Genomic DNA, 11,028 nt, shown 5'->3' with positions numbered 1-11,028 from the left:
AATCTCATTTGATATTATAAACATTGGGTTAACAACATTTAACAAGATCGTTAACCTAAAGGTTTCAAAACAACACTTACATGTAACGACTAACGATGACTTAACGACTCAGTTAAAATGTATATACATGTAGTGTTTTAATATGTGTTTATACACTTTTGAAAGACTTCAATACACTTATCAAAATACTTCTACTTAACAAAAAATTCTTACAATTACATCCTCGTTCAGTTTCATCAACAATTCTACTCGTATGCACCCGTATTCGTACTCGTACAATACACAGCTTTTAGATGTATGTACTATTGGTATATACACTCCAATGATCAGCTCTTAGCAGCCCATGTGAGTCACCTAACACATGTGGGAACTATCATTTGGCAACTAGCATGAAATATCTCATAAAATTACAAAAATATGAGTAATCATTCATGACTTATTTACATGAAAACAAAATTACATATCCTTTATATCTAATCCATACACCAACGACTAAAAACACCTAAAAACACTTTCATTCTTCAATTTTCTTCATCTAATTGATCTCTCTCAAGTTCTATCTTCAAGTTCTAAGTGTTCTTCATATATTCTACAAGTTCTGGTTACATAAAATCAAGAATACTTTCAAGTTTGCTAGCTCACTTCCAATCTTGTAAGGTGATCATCCAACCTCAAGAAATCTTTGTTTCTTACAGTAGGTTATCATTCTAATACAAGGTAATAATCATATTCAAACTTTGGTTCAATTTCTATAACTATAACAATCTTATTTCAAGTGATGATCTTACTTGAACTTGTTTTCGTGTCATGATTCTGCTTCAAGAACTTCGAGCCATCCAAGGATTCGTTGAAGCTAGATCCATTTTTCACTTTTCCAGTAGGTTTATCCAAGGAACTTAAGGTAGTAATGATGTTCATAACATCATTCAATTCATACATATAAAGCTATCTTATTCGAAGGTTTAAACTTGTAATCACTAGAACATAGTTTAGTTAATTCTAAACTTGTTCGCAAACAAAAGTTAATCCTTCTAACTTGACTTTTAAAATCAACTAAACACATGTTCTATATCTATATGATATGCTAACTTAATGATTTAAAACCTGGAGACACAAAAAACACCGTAAAACCGGATTTACGCCGTCGTAGTAACACCGCGGGCTGTTTTGTGTTAGTTAATTAAAAACTATGATAAACTTTGATTTAAAAGTTGTTATTCTGAGAAAATGATTTTTATTATGAACATGAAACTATATCCAAAAATTATTGTTAAACTGAAAGTGGAAGTATGTTTTCTAAAATGGTCATCTAGACGTCGTTCTTTCGACTGAAATGACTACCTTTACAAAAACGACTTGTAACTTATTTTTCTGACAATAAACCTATACTTTTTCTGTTTAGATTCATAAAATAGAGTTCAATATGAAACCATAGCAATTTGATTCACTCAAAACGGATTTAAAATGAAGAAGTTATGGGTAAAACAAGATTGGATAATTTTTCTCATTTTAGCTACGTGAAAATTTGTAACAAATCTATTCCAACCATAACTTAATCAACTTGTATTGTATATTATGTAATCTTGAGATACCATAGACATGTATACAATGTTTTGACCAATCATGTCGACACATCTATATATATTTCGGAACAACCATAGACACTCTATATGTGAATGTTGGAGTTAGCTATACAGGGTTGAGGTTGATTCCAAAATATATATAGTTTGAGTTGTGATCAATACTGAGATACGTATACACTGGGTCGTGGATTGATTCAAGATAATATTTATCGATTTATTTCTGTACATCTAACTGTGGACAACTAGTTGTAGGTTACTAACGAGGACAGCTGACTTAATAAACTTAAAACATCAAAATATATTAAAAGTGTTGTAAATATATTTTGAACATACTTTGATATATATGTATATATTGTTATAGGTTCGTGAATCAACCAGTGGCCAAGTCTTACTTCCCGACGAAGTAAAAATCTGTGAAAGTGAGTTATAGTCCCACTTTTAAAATCTAATATTTTTGGGATGAGAATACATGCAGGTTTTATAAATGATTTACAAAATAGACACAAGTACGTGAAACTACATTCTATGGTTGAATTATCGAAATTGAATATGCCCCTTTTTTATTAAGTCTGGTAATCTAAGAATTAGGGAACAGACACCTTAATTGACGCGAATCCTAAAGATAGATCTATTGGGCCTAACAAACCCCATCCAAAGTACCGGATGCTTTAGTACTTCGAAATTTATATCATATCCGAAGGGTGTCCCGGAATGATGGGGATATTCTTATATATGCATCTTGTTAATGTCGGTTACCAGGTGTTCACCATATGAATGATTTTTATCTCTATGTATTGGATGTGTATTGAAATATGAAATCTTGTGGTCTACTATTATGATTTGATATATATAGGTTAAACCTATAACTCACCAATATTTTTGTTGACGTTTTAAGCATGTTTATTCTCAGGTGATTATTAAGAGCTTTCGTTGTCGCATACTTAAATAAGGACGAGATTTGGAGTCCATGCTTGTATGATATTGTGTAAAAACTGCATTCAAGAAACTTATTTTGTTGTAACATATTTGTATTGTAAACCATTATGTAATGGTCGTGTGTAAACAGGATATTTTAGATTATCATTATTTGATAATCTACGTAAAGCTTTTTAAACCTTTATTGATGAAATAAAGGTTATGGTTTGTTTTAAAATGAATGCAGTCTTTGAAAAACGTCTCATATAGAGGTCAAAACCTCGCAACGAAATCAATTAATATGGAACGTTTTTAATCAATAAGAACGGGACATTTCAGTTGGTATCCGAGCGTTGGTCTTAGAGAACCAGAATTTTGCATTAGTGTGTCTTATCGAGTTTGTTAGGATGCATTAGTGAGTCTGGACTTCGACCGTGTCTACTTGAAAAATGATTGCTTAACAAATTTTTTTGGAAACTATATATTTTTAACATGTGAACATTATGTGATATATTAATCTCTTAACGCGTTTGATATTATGTTATAGATGTCTACCTCTAGAACAAGTCCCATTGACTCACCTAATAATAATGAAGAGTTAAATGTAAATTGGAATGATTCGTGGACTGATTCACAAGTTCCCGAAGAGGAACCGGAAGAAGAGTCGGAACCAGAAGAAGAATCGGAACCGGAAGAAGAATCGGAATCGGATGAAGAAATAGAACCGGTGGGGGAAATAATAAAACGGTTAAGTAAAAGAAAATCCTCAACCAACCGACCAAGGTTAATTATGGTCAATGGTGTTTCCGCCAAGGAAGCAAAATATTGGGAGGATTACCAATTCTCCGATGAATCGGATTCCGACGAGAATTCCGATGATGTTATAGAAATTACCCCAACTGAATTTAAAAAGGCAAAAGAAAATAATAAGGGAAAGGGCATAAAAATAGAGAAATCTAATTCCAACCCCGATGAACTTTATATGTATCGTCAACCGCCGAAGTCCTTAAGTTGTAACAATGACCCGGGAACCTCTAAACCACCAGGTTTTTCTAAACCAATGTGGATAACGACGGCTCGTATTCAGGGAACATCATATATCCCTAGAAACTTGGCAAAACGAACCAAAACCGAAGAAGAAGAAACAAGCGAGTCGGGATAAGATAGTTGTATTCGTGTGGTGTAATATAAGTAATATAGTGTGCTTATGCTTTATGATATATGTAAAAATTGCTTGTATTAATAAGTATTTTTTTTATGAATCTAACTCTTGTCTATTTTACAGTATAAAAACACAAAATGGATAGACAACCCAATATTTTAAGAGACCTACCCGGAGACATGATTGATGAACTCTTGTCTAGAGTCGGTCAGAATTCTTAGGCACAACTATTTAAGGCGAGATCAGTTTGTAAGACATTCGAAGAACGTTCCAAGAATGCCTTGGTTTATAAAAGGCTTTCATTTGAAAGATGGGGGATATCACATTGGGAAATCCATAAGTTACGATGTGTTTACTTTGACGCATATATTGCGGGGAACCCAAATGCTATTTTACGCAATGGGTTAAGAAATTATTTTGACTCAATATATCCGAATATTGGACTTCGTGATTTAGAAAAAACGGCTAACATGCAACATAAAGAAGCATGTTATGCTTACGGATTAGTAATGTTCGCTTCTCACCAAAGTGAGAACAAGAACATCGGGCTACAACTATTAAACAAAACGTTCCCACAAGTGACGGAGTCGGTAATTGGGGTAAGAAATGAGGTTTTTAGATTGTTACGGGACTGTTGGACATTACGTAACCCTCGTCCCTTTGACGACGTAACAACACGCTGTCTTATCAACGGCCATAACGGTTATGTTCCAGAAGACCAAGGATGGGAAGTAATCCTAGTAAAACCAGAATGCATGACTTGTTTCTGGACGTATGAATTACGTGTCTTATTTTAGCTACGTGAAAATTTGTAACAAATCTATTCCAACCATAACTTAATCAACTTGTATTGTATATTATGTAATCTTGAGATACCATAGACACGTATACAATGTTTCGACCTATCATGTCGACACATCTATATATATTTCGGAACAACCATAGACACTCTATATGTGAATGTTGGAGTTAGCTATACAGGGTTGAGGTTGATTCCAAAATATATATAGTTTGAGTTGTGATCAATACTGAGATACGTATACACTGGGTCGTGGATTGATTCAAGATAATATTTATCGATTTATTTCTGTACATCTAACTGTGGACAACTAGTTGTAGGTTACTAACGAGGACAGCTGACTTAATAAACTTAAAACATCAAAATATATTAAAAGTATTGTAAATATATTTTGAACATACTTTGATATATATGTATATATTGTTATAGGTTCGTGAATCAACCAGTGGCCAAGTCTTACTTCCCGACGAAGTAAAAATCTGTGAAAGTGAGTTATAGTCCCACTTTTAAAATCTAATATTTTTGGGATGAGAATACATGCAGGTTTTATAAATGATTTACAAAATAGACACAAGTACGTGAAACTACATTCTATGGTTGAATTATCGAAATCGAATATGCCCCTTTTTATTAAGTCTGGTAATCTAAGAATTAGGGAACAGACACCTTAATTGACGCGAATCCTAAAGATAGATCTATTGGGCCTAACAAACCCCATCCAAAGTACCGGATGCTTTAGTACTTCGAAATTTATATCATATCCGAATGGTGTCCCGGAATGATGGGGATATTCTTATATATGCATCTTGTTAATGTCGGTTACCAGGTGTTCACCATATGAATGATTTTTATCTCTATGTATTGGATGTGTATTGAAAGATGAAATCTTGTGGTCTACTATTATGATTTGATATATATAGGTTAAACCTATAACTCACCAACATTTTTGTTGACGTTTTAAGCATGTTTATTCTCAGGTGATTATTAAGAGCTTTCGTTGTCGCATACTTAAATAAGGACGAGATTTGGAGTCCATGCTTGTATGATATTGTGTAAAAACTGCATTCAAGAAACTTATTTTGTTGTAACATATTTGTATTGTAAACCATTATGTAATGGTCGTGTGTAAACAGGATATTTTAGATTATCATTATTTGATAATCTACGTAAAGCTTTTTAAACCTTTATTGATGAAATAAAGGTTATGGTTTGTTTTAAAATGAATGCAGTCTTTGAAAAACGTCTCATATAGAGGTCAAAACCTCGCAACGAAATTAATTAATATGGAACGTTTTTAATCAATAAGAACGGGACATTTCAGTTGGTATCCGAGCGTTGGTCTTAGAGAACCAGAATTTTGCATTAGTGTGTCTTATCGAGTTTGTTAGGATGCATTAGTGAGTCTGGACTTCGACCGTGTCTACTTGAAAAATGATTGCTTAACAAATTTTGTAGGAAACTATATATTTTTAACATGTGAATATTATGTGATATATTAATCTCTTAACGCGTTTGATATTATGTGATAGATGTCTACCTCTAGAACAAGTCCCATTGACTCACCTAATAATAATGAAGAGTTAAATGTAAATTGGAATGATTCGTGGACTGATTCACAAGTTCCCAAAGAGGAACCGGAAGAAGAGTCGGAACCAGAAGAAGAATCGGAACCGGAAGAAGAATCGGAATCGGATGAAGAAATAGAACCGGTGGGGGAAATAATAAAACGGTTAAGTAAAAGAAAATCCTCAACCAACCGACCAAGGTTAATTATGGTCAATGGTGTTTCTGCCAAGGAAGCAAAATATTGGGAGGATTACCAATTCTCCGATGAATCGGATTCCGACGAGAATTCCGATGATGTTATAGAAATTACCCCAACTGAATTTAAAAAGGCAAAAGAAAATAATAAGGGAAAGGGCATAAAAATAGAGAAATCTAATTCCAACCCCGATGAACTTTATATGTATCGTCAACCGCCGAAGTCCTTAAGTTGTAACAATGACCCGGGAACCTCTAAACCACCAGGTTTTTCTAAACCAATGTGGATAACGACGGCTCGTATTAGGGGAACATCATATAACCCTAGAAACTTGGCAAAACGAACCAAAACCTAAGAAGAAGAAACAAGCGAGTCGGGATAAGATAGTTGTATTCGTGTGGTGTAATATAAGTAATATAGTGTGCTTATGCTTTATGATATATGTAAAAATTGCTTGTATTAATAAGTATTTTTTTTATGAATCTAACTCTTGTCTATTTTACAGTATAAAAACACAAAATGGATAGACAACCCAATATTTTAAGAGACCTACCCGGAGACATGATTGATGAAATCTTGTCTAGAGTCGGTCAGAATTCTTAGGCACAACTATTTAAGGCGAGATCAGTTTGTAAGACATTCGAAGAACGTTAAAAGAATGCCTTGGTTTATAAAAGGCTTTCGTTTGAAAGATGGGGGATATCACATTGGGAAATCCATAAGTTACGATGTGTTTACTTTGACGCATATATTGCGGGGAACCCAAATGCTATTTTACGCAATGGGTTAAGAAATTATTTTGACTCAATATATCCGAATATTGGACTTCGTGATTTAGAAAAAACGGCTAACATGCAACATAAAGAAGCATGTTATGCTTACGGATTAGTAATGTTCGCTTCTCACCAAAGTGAGAACAAGAACATCGGGCTACAACTATTAAACAAAACGTTCCCACAAGTGACGGAGTCGGTAATTGGGGTAAGAAATGAGGTTTTTAGATTGTTACGGGACTGTTGGACATTACGTAACCCTCGTCCCTTTGACGACGTAACAACACGCTGTCTTATCAACGGCCATAACGGTTATGTTCCACAAGACCAAGGATGGGAAGTAATCCTAGTAAAACCAGAATGCATGACTTGTTTCTGGACGTATGAATTACGTGTCTTTATTGCCTTTGCTGAACGACTTGTGTACTAGCTAGAATTATCTTCACAAGCATCTTGTATCAAATTTATTGTGTGCTATATTTCATGCTATATGTAAAATAAGCGGTATTGTAAGTTTGTAAAATATTGTGTAAAAGTTTGAACGCGAAATATTATTATAATCAGTTTTTCATATAGAATTGTAGTAGTTGAATTGTATATTAGCTACTAAGTATGAACTTAACGGGTAGGTACTACCCGAATTTAAACTTATAAAACGCTAATATGAAGAAAAAGCTTTTATAAATGAGTTCATATTATGCTACGAAATACTATTAACTACTCTTAATATTCTGTATGATTAACTTGTTCCATTTGACTATTTTGAAGGAAATGGCACCGACTACTCGACACACCGTGAATATGAATGAAGAGGAATTCCGTACTTTTCTAGCTTCAAACATAGCCGCAGTACAGGCTGCGCTACATACCAACAATAACCTTGGATCTAGCAGTACAGGAAATCGTGTAGGATGCACCTATAAAGAATTCACTGCCTGCAAACCTTTGGAATTTGATGGAACCGAAGGACCGATCGGATTGAAACGGTGGACCGAGAAGGTCGAATCGGTGTTTGCCATAAGTAAGTGTACTGAAGAGGACAAAGTGAAGTACGCTACGCATACCTTCACAGGTTCTGCGTTAACATGGTGGAATACCTATCTAGAGCAAGTGGGACAAGACGATGCGTACCCACTACCGTGGTCAGCATTCAAGCACTTGATGAACGAGAAGTACCGTCTCAGAACCGAGGTCAATAAGCTCAAGACAGAACTTAGAGGGTTACGAACCCAAGGATTTGATATTACCACGTACGAAAGACGATTCACAGAATTGTGCCTATTGTGTCCGGGAGCATTCGAAGATGAGGAAGAGAAGATCGACGCGTTTGTGAAAGGATTACCGGAAAGAATCCAAGAAGATATAAGTTCACACGAGCCCGCCTCCATACAACAGGCATGTAGAATGGCTCACAAACTAGTGAACCAGATTGAAGAAAGAATTAAAGAACAGACTGCTGAAGAGGCCAATGTGAAGCAAGTCAAAATAAAGTGGGAGGAAAACGGTGATAAGAATCACCAACACAACAACAACAGCAATTACAACAATAATCGCAACAATTATCCCAACAATCGCAGCATCAATCGCAACTACAACAAACGGCCCAACAACAACAACAACAACAATAACAGCAACTACAACAATCATCCTAACAACAATAATAACCGCAACAACAACAACAATCAGAAGCAGCTATGCCAAAGGTGTGAAAAGTATCACTCGGGGTTCTGCACCAAATTTTGCAACAAGTGTAAAAGAAATGGTCATAGCGCGGTGAAGTGTGAGGTCTACGGACTAGGGGTTAATAGAACGAAAGGAACAAATGGTGTCGGAACGAGTAATGGCGGAGCAAGTAGTGTCGGAGCAAGTTATGCCAATGTAGTTTGTTATAAATGTGGAAAATCGGGCCACATTATTAGAAATTGCCCGAACCAGGAGAACACGAATGGACAAGGCCGCGGAAGAGTTTTCAATATTAATGCGGCAGAGGCACAGGAAGACCCGGAGCTTGTTACGGGTACGTTTCTTATTGACAATAAATCTGCTTACGTTTTATTTGATTCGGGTGCGGATAGAAGCTATATGAGTAGAGATTTTTGTGCTAAATTAAGTTGTCCATTGACGCCTTTGGATAGTAAATTTTTACTCGAATTAGCAAATGGTAAATTAATTTCAGCAGATAATATATGTCGGAATCGAGAAATTAAACTGGTTAGCGAAACATTTAAGATTGATTTGATACCAGTAGAGTTAGGGAGTTTTGATGTGATAATCGGTATGGACTGGTTGAAAGAAGTGAAAGCAGAGATCTTTTATTACAAAAATGCAATTCGCATTATACGAGAAAAAGGAAAACCCTTAATGGTGTACGGAGAAAAGGGCAACACGAAGCTACATCTTATTAGTAATTTGAAGGCACAAAAACTAATAAGAAAAGGTTGCTATGCTGTTCTAGCACACGTCGAGAAAGTACAAACTGAAGCAAAGAGCATCAATGATGTTCCCATTGCAAAAGAATTTCCCGATGTATTTCCGAAAGAATTACCCCCACATCGATCCGTTGAATTTCAAATAGATCTTGTACCAGGAGCTGCACCAATAGCTCGTGCTCCTTACAGACTCGCACCCAGCGAGATGAAAGAACTGCAAAGCCAATTACAAGAACTTTTAGAGCGTGGTTTTATTCGACCAAGCACATCACCGTGGGGAGCTCCTGTTTTGTTTGTCAAGAAGAAAGATGGTACATTCAGGTTGTGTATCGACTACCGAGAGTTGAACAAACTTACCATCAAGAACCGCTACCCACTACCGAGAATCGACGACTTATTTGATCAACTACAAGGCTCGTCTGTTTATTCAAAGATTGACTTACGTTCCGGGTATCATCAAATGCGGGTGAAAGAAGATGATATTCCAAAGACTGCTTTCAGAACACGTTACGGTCATTACGAGTTTATGGTCATGCCATTTGGTTTAACTAATGCACCAGCTGTGTTCATGGACCTTATGAACCGAGTGTGTGGACCATACCTTGACCAGTTTGTCATTGTTTTCATTGATGACATACTTATTTACTCAAAGAATGACCAAGAACACGGTGAACATTTGAGAAAGGTGTTAGAAGTATTGAGGAAGGAAGAATTGTACGCTAAGTTTTCAAAGTGTGCATTTTGGTTGGAAGAAGTTCAATTCCTCGGTCACATAGTGAACAAAGAAGGTATTAAGGTGGATCCGGCAAAGATAGAAACTGTTGAAAAGTGGGAGACCCCGAAAACTCCGAAACACATACGCCAGTTTTTAGGACTAGCTGGTTACTACAGAAGGTTCATCCAAGACTTTTCCAGAATAGCAAAACCCTTGACTGCATTAACGCATAAAGGGAAGAAATTTGAATGGAATGATGAACAAGAGAAAGCGTTTCAATTATTGAAGAAAAAGCTAACTACGGCACCTATATTGTCATTGCCTGAAGGGAATGATGATTTTGTGATTTATTGTGACGCATCAAAGCAAGGTCTCGGTTGTGTATTAATGCAACGAACGAAGGTGATTGCTTATGCGTCTAGACAATTAAGATTCATGAACAAAATTATACGACGCATGATTTGGAATTAGGCGCGGTTGTTTTTGCATTAAAGACTTGGAGGCACTACTTATATGGAATCAAAAGTATTATATATACCGACCACAAAAGTCTTCAACACATATTTAATCAGAAACAACTGAATATGAGGCAGCGTAGGTGGATTGAATTATTGAATGATTACGACTTTGAGATTCGTTACCACCCGGGGAAGGCAAATGTGGTAGCCGATGCCTTGAGCAGGAAGGACAGAGAACCCATTCGAGTAAAATCTATGAATATAATGATTCATAATAACCTTACTACTCAAATAAAGGAGGCGCAACAAGGAGTTTTAAAAGAGGGAAATTTAAAGGATGAAATACCCAAAGGATCGGAGAAGCATCTTAATATTCGGGAAGACGGAACCCGGTATAGGGCTGAAAGGATTTGGGTACCAAAATTTGGAGAT

The sequence above is a fragment of the Rutidosis leptorrhynchoides genome, chromosome 1 (assembly GCF_046630445.1).
Source record: "Rutidosis leptorrhynchoides isolate AG116_Rl617_1_P2 chromosome 1, CSIRO_AGI_Rlap_v1, whole genome shotgun sequence".
NCBI classification, from domain to species: Eukaryota; Viridiplantae; Streptophyta; class Magnoliopsida; order Asterales; family Asteraceae; genus Rutidosis; species Rutidosis leptorrhynchoides.
The sequence above is the reverse complement of the archived record's forward strand: the minus strand, read 5'-3'. Positions refer to the sequence as shown.